Raw genomic sequence first — 9,571 nt, 5'->3', positions numbered from 1 at the left:
TTAAACACAAAATTGCAATTACAAACATTTTAATAAAATGGAATGAATTTTTTAATAGAAGCTAATATGGAAGTCTATTTCTTATGGACATCAAAAAGATGTCTGTTTGATCAAATATCATCTTACCTTTCGCACAGAAATCTTATTGTGAAGTCACCATAGAGTCAATAGCTAAAATTTTAAGACTTTCTTTGGCCTTCTGATATTAAACAAATTATTTACAAACTGTGATTCAGTAATTCATGGATACTGGTAATATGATACAATTTTTCTGTTAAGGGCTTTCCATTAAAAATTGTAAAACAACTTTGTAAGGCTGTATAGGGCTGTAAACTACTTTGCTAATATACCATGGGATGCAGAGGAAGAAGGAATAATAAATAGACCTTTTTTTAAGGCTAAAGTCATCAATGTTATAGATGCATTCCTTAGAATACATTATGATTTACCCCAAAGGATCCTTTCCCATTAAATACCACCTGAGTACTACAATTTTCAAAGTAAAAAAATAAACATGAATTCGCCATTGTATTTTAAAATAATTTAACTTACAGAATGTTGAGAAGGGTTACGCAGTAACAGTGCGACAAAAAGAACACACCTTCAAAATGAAATGTTTTTACTGAATGTAGGGTCTGTCCAATTATGAAATCAATGTAAAACATTTACACCTATGGCAGAGTTTTAGGATACTCCCACATGAAAAACTCTTGGTAGTATTTACCATCCACAGATACCACTTCAAGATTTGTGTGACTTCAATTAAATCCAACCTAATATTTAAAAGACTCCCATTACCATATGTTAATTAATGTAACAGGAAGTCCTTAAAACGTTAAAATCTGTCTGTATGTAACCAAGTGTTTATACGTCCCATATAAAAATCATAGTAGCTGCATACTCAGTGAATGCCAACAACCTGAAATTTTAAAAAACACTCGTTAAGACAAACCTAAGTCATCCGAATAGGATACAACTGCCTGAATATTTAGAATATTCATAAAAATTCATATTGCTTCTTTCTAATGCCAAGAAAGAAGAGTATAAGAACTTTCTCCCAGAAGCCTAGACATTTTAACACATTTTCTATTTCAACTCACAATGAAACTTTAATCCTGAATCTTGATTTCTCTAAATCAAAAATCTCACATTACGAACACAAGGAATGCCATACGTAAGGCCACATCTTAATAAATTTGTAATTTTTGGTTGAATACTTATTGAAAAAATTAGTCTAAGGCTTCTAAGAGTCAAGTTGCTAAAAAATAAAATACACCAGTGTTTAAACTGAAGGTTAATGTTAAAAAAACACACACACACACACTGTAAGAACAGAAAAATAGAATGCTTTGCTACAAAAATCCCACTTAATATATTTTAGCACAAAAAATGTCTAATATATACAATGGATAAGCGTGCATTTAAGTACATACAACTGGGGGAAACATTTACAGAGGGTTATGGGATGCAAATGAACTTAATGAGTAAAATTTAAAAAGCAGTTATTTGTAAAAAAAAGAGAATCTCAATACTGTATTCTCAGTAAAGAATTAGAACACAAACTTCCTCTTAAAATAACTTAAGCTGAAGCTTAAAACACAAAATTGGAGCCATTTTGTAAGATACAGAAAATGCAATGATCATTCAGTATGAAAATCAAAATGTCGCGATCACTCCAACAAAAAAGTCTTGTAATAGCATCTCATTGTATAAAACAGTATGTATTTAGGTTATTGGCACATTTAAATACATAAGGGAAAGAGAAAGTCTTTACCCTTTCAACAATTTCCCCCTTTCACTATAAAATATTATACAACATTCATTAAAACCTCCATGTGTATTTTAAGAACTGACCCAAAACTAGTAGAAAATAAAGCAATATTCTCCATAGGAGAATTAAATGAAAATAATATCTTAAGCTACAGTTATTTGTGAATTCCAAATTGTAGTTAACTGCTTAAGAACATTCTAGGTAAAAGGGTCATTAAATAGGCTAAACTATGATCAAAAGCCACTGCAACTCACTCCAAATCTTGCTTATGAAAATTGACAAAATAAACACCTGCAAATGTATACTGGAATATGCTTTTCACAACATACTTCCTTTAACCAAAAGCAGCACTTTAATTCAGTGTTGCTTCAGAAGCAATACCATTCAGGTGCTGTTATCACTCATCCGTACTTTACTACTGCCTGAAAGGAATGTGACTTCATAGCACTAACAAACGCTATGATTTAAAATTCAACTCAAGTTTGCTTTCATATCCACTACGGTTATTAATTAAGGAAAAAACAAAAAGGTCTCTGAGACACTATATTTTTTTGGTGTCTGCGCAAGGGTTTTTCTCTTTGGATTGTTTTCACACATTAAAAAAAGAAGAAGAAGAAGAGTTTTCAAATAACATCAGCCTATAAACAGAAGGGGGTATGAAGAATTAAACAAGGCTTGCAATTTTCACCTTAACTGCTGTACATTGATGTGTTATCAGGTAGAGAAGGACTTTGCAAAATTACTTGGTCAAACCAAAAAGTTATTTCCCTCTGACAACACTTAAAATAATGAACTAGCAGCAAACAAATCTAGGACACTCACATTATCTGCAACAAAAGTCATGCAATGAGAACAGCCAAGCAGGGAGAACAGTGATATAGAAGGAGCAATTAAAGGGTTCCACTGAATAAAAAATGAAAAGGTAAATAAAGGATTTAATTAGTACAAAATTTCCAGTTTCACTTCACGTCCAAGTGCAGTTAGATTTTTGTGATTCCATTTTAAAATTGTTCAGAGAAATTTTTATTCTCATGGACATTTTACTTACCTTTTAATCTTACTATTAACTAAGTTCCCTTGTAATATATTTATGTCCATCCTTCTTCTCATTAGGGCAATGTACTTAAAATATTAAAAAAGCTAAGAAATGACAAAAACTAACACCTATACAGAAAACAAGAAAATTGATTTCAATACAACTCTCAAAGGTTAAAAAAACCCCTGCATTTTCAACAAGATAAAAACACTTAAAAAATCACTTCTGAGAGCAAACAGTTCTGATAAACACCAATGATCCCATGCACAGATACTCCAAACACAAAATATTTTAAAACAAAGCTGGTAGTAATATGGATAATTCAAAACAGCTAATTTTGTGAGAAGCAGTTTGATAGCAGACAAGATGAAACTGAAGAACGGCAGTGGAAATTTCTGGAGGGCTTCTACAAATGCTCATTACATAATGTCTAGGGTACCTAAATACTTTAAGCATTGTCCTAAAATTTGGCTATACTTTAAAAACCAATGTGTATTATCAGATCTCTCAAAGATAATCAGATCTTAAAAATATATTAACAAATTAACTTGCTTAAGAATTTTAACTCAAATTTCTGAACAGTGATTCAGAATTACCTTCCTATAAAAATATCTAATCAAGACACTGCCTCCAATTTTACAATTAAGAACACATGCTAGCCAGGTGCTTTTAACGTGGGCCTATATGTAAGGCAGGTTTGAAAAAAAAATCTTTGATTAACTAAGTGACTCTAGCATGAATCAACAGGTTGCATGAATATACACAGAATTCCTTAAACTGTGCACACAGGGCACATCTATAATCTCCCATTACACATACTAGAGAATACAACCCAATGTTAACATCACTTTCTTCAAGAATCTATACCAAGCAAAAAATTAAACTAAGGCTCTCTTAACTCACATGTATCTGCTGCACACTGTATTTACACTGCCTATGGCTTCAAAAATAAACCATCAATATGCAACAACAAATAACTGCAGCATCAAATCAGAATTGTCAAAATATTTCTTCCAATGCTAGCAGTACATAATTAAGTGTCTCAGTACATCTGTGTTGTAATTAAGCTGCATTACATAGCAAATATGTATGGGTTTTCACTAAAATGGTAAAACTTCACATTTCTTTGACCCCTAACACATTGACTGGATTGCTATGTCTGTCAAATTTCAGTTTTTACAAGTTTACATACCATTCAGCAAAGTCACAAGCTAAACTAGGTAAAAACAGCTAGAAAAGCAGAATATAGAAATATTAAATATCCATGTAATCACCTATTCTAATATCAAAATCAAGGGCAAGTGACACTTAATTAGTATGTTTAATTCACTGAACGCAAGATTAGATTGATGCATATCCAAAAACGCTATTGCAATGCTTTTGTAAAGGACAGTAAAAATGTCATAGTAACATTATCTTTAGATATTGCTGAACACAAGACTTTCCCTGAGGTGTAAACATCAAATAACTTGAACAGCTTTACACATCAGCCCCATTAAACAGTTTATTACAACACTACATCTATTGTAATCAAAGTGGTGCTGTTTACAGACATTATCATATGAACATTTTTAACAAGAACAAACTACTATAAAAACAAGCATTTACTTGACTTTTTTTTCCAATTGCTTGCACATTATAATGTATATAACCAGTAATAAAGTTGCAAAAGCTATAACTTTTTAAATCACACAGGTTTCCTTCAAATAAAACAGTTAAGCAACATAAAAAATAAAAGTAGAGCTACTGGTTACCATTTATGCAGATTTGCTTTATTCAGATCTATTCCTGTTCATTTTATCCATGAATCCTTACAGGTTCAGTTCAATCACAAGAAGCAAACTGCTGGACAAGCGTCATTTTTCCCCCATGAAGACTGTTTTGTCTTGGAAGGTGATCCTCTTCCTTCAGCTGTAATGTGTCAAAATTTGTGATGTAGATTTTGCTATTCCCCATAATACACAGAAAAACGCTGGCTTAACTATACATACACAAGTCGTGCATCTACTTCATGGTTACGTTATTCTAACACAAAATAAGAATTAAATGAAACAGTAGCTGCCCTTGTGGTGGACAAATGTTCCCAATTTATCTGATGATTAAAACTGAGACACTGATTTCTTTCTTCTGAGATATTATTGCCTTATAAATTTAATGACTGAAACAAATGAAAATATAGCAGCTACTGTTTCTGTGATGATGGAAACATTCATAAGTCATTTTCTAAAATATGCAAACTACAAAAATAAACGGAAAATGCTTGGATGATTTTAATGTAAATATTTTTCATTTACCCACATATCAATTCTATATTAACTCATTTAACAATTAAATGCTGAACTGAATATAAAATGCAATAAATTATTTTACAAATTAATTGTATTTATTTAACAGCATACAGGAACTTCTGCAATTGTTATAAATCAAATGGTGCTCCATGTTACAAAATTTATTAATAAAATTTATAAATAGCTCAGTATGGACATTTAAAATACGACATCCACGTACAAATCTTTAAACATGATACAAATTTAAAACATTTACTTTACTCTCACTCTGTTCCACCTATATTGAAATATCTAACTTAGTATATAAACTAACCAAAAATAAGCTAAATGGGAATCCACAATGATAAATTTCATTAAAAATTCACATAAAGGAAAAATAAAGAAACAGAATAAAGTTGATAAACTAAAATTTCAAGAATACACATATATGCAAACTTCAGGTAGAGTTTCACATCAATTAACTTGAATGTAAGTGATCACTGAAATGCAGGATATTGAAAATATAAATTCTGAGAGCACTTCAATAATAAAGTGATTTAAATGTCAAAAGGGCACAATGTTTAGTGGTATTTTGCCATAAAAATAATTGGAAAATATTTTGCTCTGTAATTAGGAGTAATTTTCTGTTGCAATTATAAATTTTTCCCCAACTAGGTTTTATCTTAAGAGCATTAGTACACATACAAAATCACACTGCCCAGCAGTAAAAACTTAAAATTTACAACTGCAAAAGGAAAAAACAGATGTTATAATCCTGGACTTTCTCTTTTAAATAGTTTCTATATGCCCATATTTTTCAAAGAGATACTTCAGCCATTTCTAATGTTACCTTTTAATGCATCTTCATCTTATGATATGTTGATGAAGCTATTTAGTGACATTATTTAATGGAAGAAATCTAAAACGGCAGCTTTCAAATGTTTTATTTTTACTACTTGCAATGTACTTTTTCAAAACTGAAAGAGAGACAAGGCCTATGTTCTATTCTGAAAAAAGAATTATTGGGAAATGCATGAATCTTACTGCAAAAGAATGCTATTTCCCTAAATTTTTTGTTGTGCTGGAAGGGATAAAGAGGAGAGATTGGGTCATTAAGAGGGAAAAATTAAAGTTACAGTAGGCAAAACAAAAATATTCAACCCCTCCATAAAACACATCACATACACTACAACTTTATATCATCATCACTCCGGTGAAGAATTATACTACTTTTTATATGAAGAATCCTGTTTGTGAAATTTACAACACACACCTTTATTCAGGACTAATGCACTCATCTTTTGCTTGATTATACTTTATATAGATGGATCTTTACTATTAATAAATCTCTAATTTTCACCATACAGACATATAAAATCTGGGGGATAGTCTAGCAGTTTTTATTTCTATTTCTAAACACTTTACATTTATCCACTTGGAAATACAAATTTTACAAACGGAAGCAAATTTGAATACAACCCATTTCCAATAATCCAATTCCATATTATAGTCTCAAATGTCTAAGTAGACATCTACATAAACAAAGATATCAAAAAGAAGCTTAAAAGTGACAAATACATTCAATGCTCATGTTTTCAGAATATCATTTGGTCAAATCTGTAATGGTAAAGCCACACAATTACTTGCTTTAGCTATCAATTATAAAAGGAAGACCTATGTATAAACAATCATTAAAACAACTAAGACAAAAGGAATCTACAACAGCTCTTTAAAGTCTGTAAACTAAAGTGAGCACTCAAGTAAAATTCCAATACACAGAGAAATACCTGCATTTTAGATAATGTAAGATCAAACCATTCTTAACAACTCAAATTATGAGTGTTTATGTTAGAAACTTATCTAAGTAAATTTGTTAGCACTGGCATTTTAAACTCATGGTAAATTCATCTTTTAAGATTCAAATATATATTTGATAGGGCTCTTTTCTAGGTTTTCATATTGATTAAAAGAATCCTCATATAATTTGAGATGCATTATGCACTCAATGAATATAAATCACTTTTCTCTATCAGATAATTTCTCCGTGATAAGAATGGAGAAGAGGTGGGCAAGAGAACTATCTATATACAAGTTAACTCTTTAAAATCAAACTTCCTTCCTTCTTGTGTTGACTAGAACATATTACACAAAAACAATTTTGTTTATTACAGATGCTTACAAAAAGTTCCTTCCTGCCAAAACATTTCATATTGTTATCTCTCTACCTCTGGACATAGTACTTACCTCATTTTAACTAAAGCATTTTATTACTCTATAAAATATATACATAATTGTTGCTCTAGGTAGTCCACTAAATAAGTAGAAATAAACCTCATCACAGTCAAAGAAAAATGAGCTTTGCCCCCAAAAGATTCACAAAATGGACATTTCAAAATAAACTGTTACTCAGAATTCTTTATGAGTTATAACAGGCAAATTCATAAATATGGATACCATAAATGACACCCTTACCCCCTTTTTTTGGTTATTAGGTTTTCTTTAAACAATGCTAACTAAATATTCAAAACATTATTTATCCAAAACGATCTAATTTACAAATTAAAACAATGGTAGTAAATTTAACACTGAGATGAAGGTGAGAGAGCAAGGTGACTCACATTGGCATTGAATTTTTTTTTAACAGGGAACATTAATCATTTGTAAACAAAACTATATTCTTAAACCACAGTGAGCAAAACACACTATACATCCATTCAAGGGATCACTTCCTATCCTCTCTTGTAACCAACTACGACAGCTATGTAGTCAGGTTTTGTAAATAATACTAAAAGCTAGGAAAATTAGAGCTAGAGAAATGAGAGCTAGTATATCCAGATGAAGCAGAGCAGTTAGGAAGTATGGGAAAACACAACAAAACAAAGGGCTGGAACCTATTAGGTAGTCTTTCAGATGACCTAAGAGTTGCAGAAATAATTTTTAAATATTATTTAAGACACTCTGATTTCCACGTAAGCCTCAAACAACACTAACTCTTAAGAAGATGAAACATTAACTTAACATATAAAAAAGAACTTTTAATTCTTTTGGCTTTTTTGTTTTTTTCCCAATACAAACCTATAAAGTGAATAAGCAATGCAAAAATAACAATCTAAGATCATGATATTTAAGGTAGAAAAAAAGTAATCACACAGTAAAATACCGTTACTTATTCCAGATTCCATATACAATGCTTAAAATTTTTATCAAATGGGATAATGATTTGGGAATATGTAAAATCTCACACTAGGGAAAGCCTGAATAAAAACTATTTTAAAAAATAATTTGGTTTCAGTATGCAAAGAAAAACAATCAACACAAATTTGTTGAGTAGGGCTATTCCAAACAAATAATGAGAAGACAATCTAAAAGAAAATAACTCAACTACGAAAGTGAAATTATTTCTGTAAGAAGTATACAATCTTAAAGCACTGAACTTCTTTTATTTTGCTCAGAGTGGTCTGAGAATAGAGGCAGAAATTACAGAATATGAAGCACAATGTATTTACATACTGAAATTTACAATGGTTATTTTTTAAATTAAAATATTATCTACTTGAACTTAGATATTGAATGCTTTTAGAAAAACTCATACATTTTAAAATGAGAGAATGCAATTAACATTACCAACAATTCAAACACAAAAAATTAAGATGGGACAGACATTAACAGCTTGCCAACATCATTAAGTTTCCAGTTAAATTAAGAACTTGCCCCTTTAGCCATTCATCATTACTTTAATAAATTACATTAGTATTTTATTTGTATAAAGACTTACTACTGACATTCACTTTAGCTTTCAAGTCACTCTTATTTCATTTAGTCCATTTAAGATTTACATGAAAGCTCAAAAGGACTCATATATTAAAACTTCTAAAGAGGTCAACAACAGACCTTATTATGATGTTGATGAAATTTGCATTTAGTTTTTTTTTTTGTTTAAAAAAGTTTTTCACTTGAATATATTTAATCCCAGTCCCCACCCCTTTATTCTACATCCACAATAAATACTGTTTTGTATAGCAAAGGTACAATAAATAGTCCAGGACAACAGAATTTTTTGCACTGGAAATGCTTATGTAAAATTTTGCTTGGATGAAGGCACATACAATATTACAACTCAATTTTGATTAATGTACAAACAAAACATGGAGATTTTGGTATGGTACATCAGTGATTAAGAAAAAATGTCTAACAATAGTACTTGCACGTTAGGAATTCATAGTTAATGTCTGAATGTAATGAAACTCAAGTCATGATATATTTAGGTGTACCCATTACTGGAATGTAATGTTAGTGAATTCAAAGTATTTAAGATTAACAATGGACTTTTTGAAAGGAGTTTACTTGATTGACTACAATAGTTTTAACAAAACCAGTAAGAAAATTGTCATTAACTACCTTTGGGTTTAAATTGGTTTAGAGGCCGCTTGATGGGTACCATCCAATTTTGGAGATGAATGGAAGTATCTTCAATTTTTTTTTTTTTTTTTTTTTTTT

General features: G+C 30.3%; 1 protein-coding gene across 4 annotated transcripts in view; it reads right to left on the bottom strand.

Moving 5' to 3' along the window:
* Positions 1-4,293: 4,293 nt before the first annotated feature.
* CPSF6 (cleavage and polyadenylation specific factor 6, 68kDa) overlaps positions 4,294-9,571 on the bottom strand; it is a 26,998-nt gene continuing 21,720 nt past the window's right edge. For 2 of the 4 annotated variants that reach the window (XM_012642061.1, XM_012642063.1), the window contains one exon: positions 4,294-4,718. The gene's annotated coding sequence lies outside the window, so the exon portion shown is untranslated. The remainder of the gene's footprint in view (positions 4,719-9,571) is intronic. The other 2 variants (XM_012642062.1, XM_012642064.1) reach the window with 1 other exon arrangement.

The sequence above is a fragment of the Propithecus coquereli genome, unplaced genomic scaffold, assembly GCF_000956105.1.
Source record: "Propithecus coquereli isolate 6110/MARCELLA unplaced genomic scaffold, Pcoq_1.0 Scaffold172, whole genome shotgun sequence".
NCBI lineage: Eukaryota > Metazoa > Chordata > Mammalia > Primates > Indriidae > Propithecus > Propithecus coquereli.
Note: the sequence above shows the minus strand (reverse complement) of the source record. Positions and strands in the feature narration are given on the sequence as shown.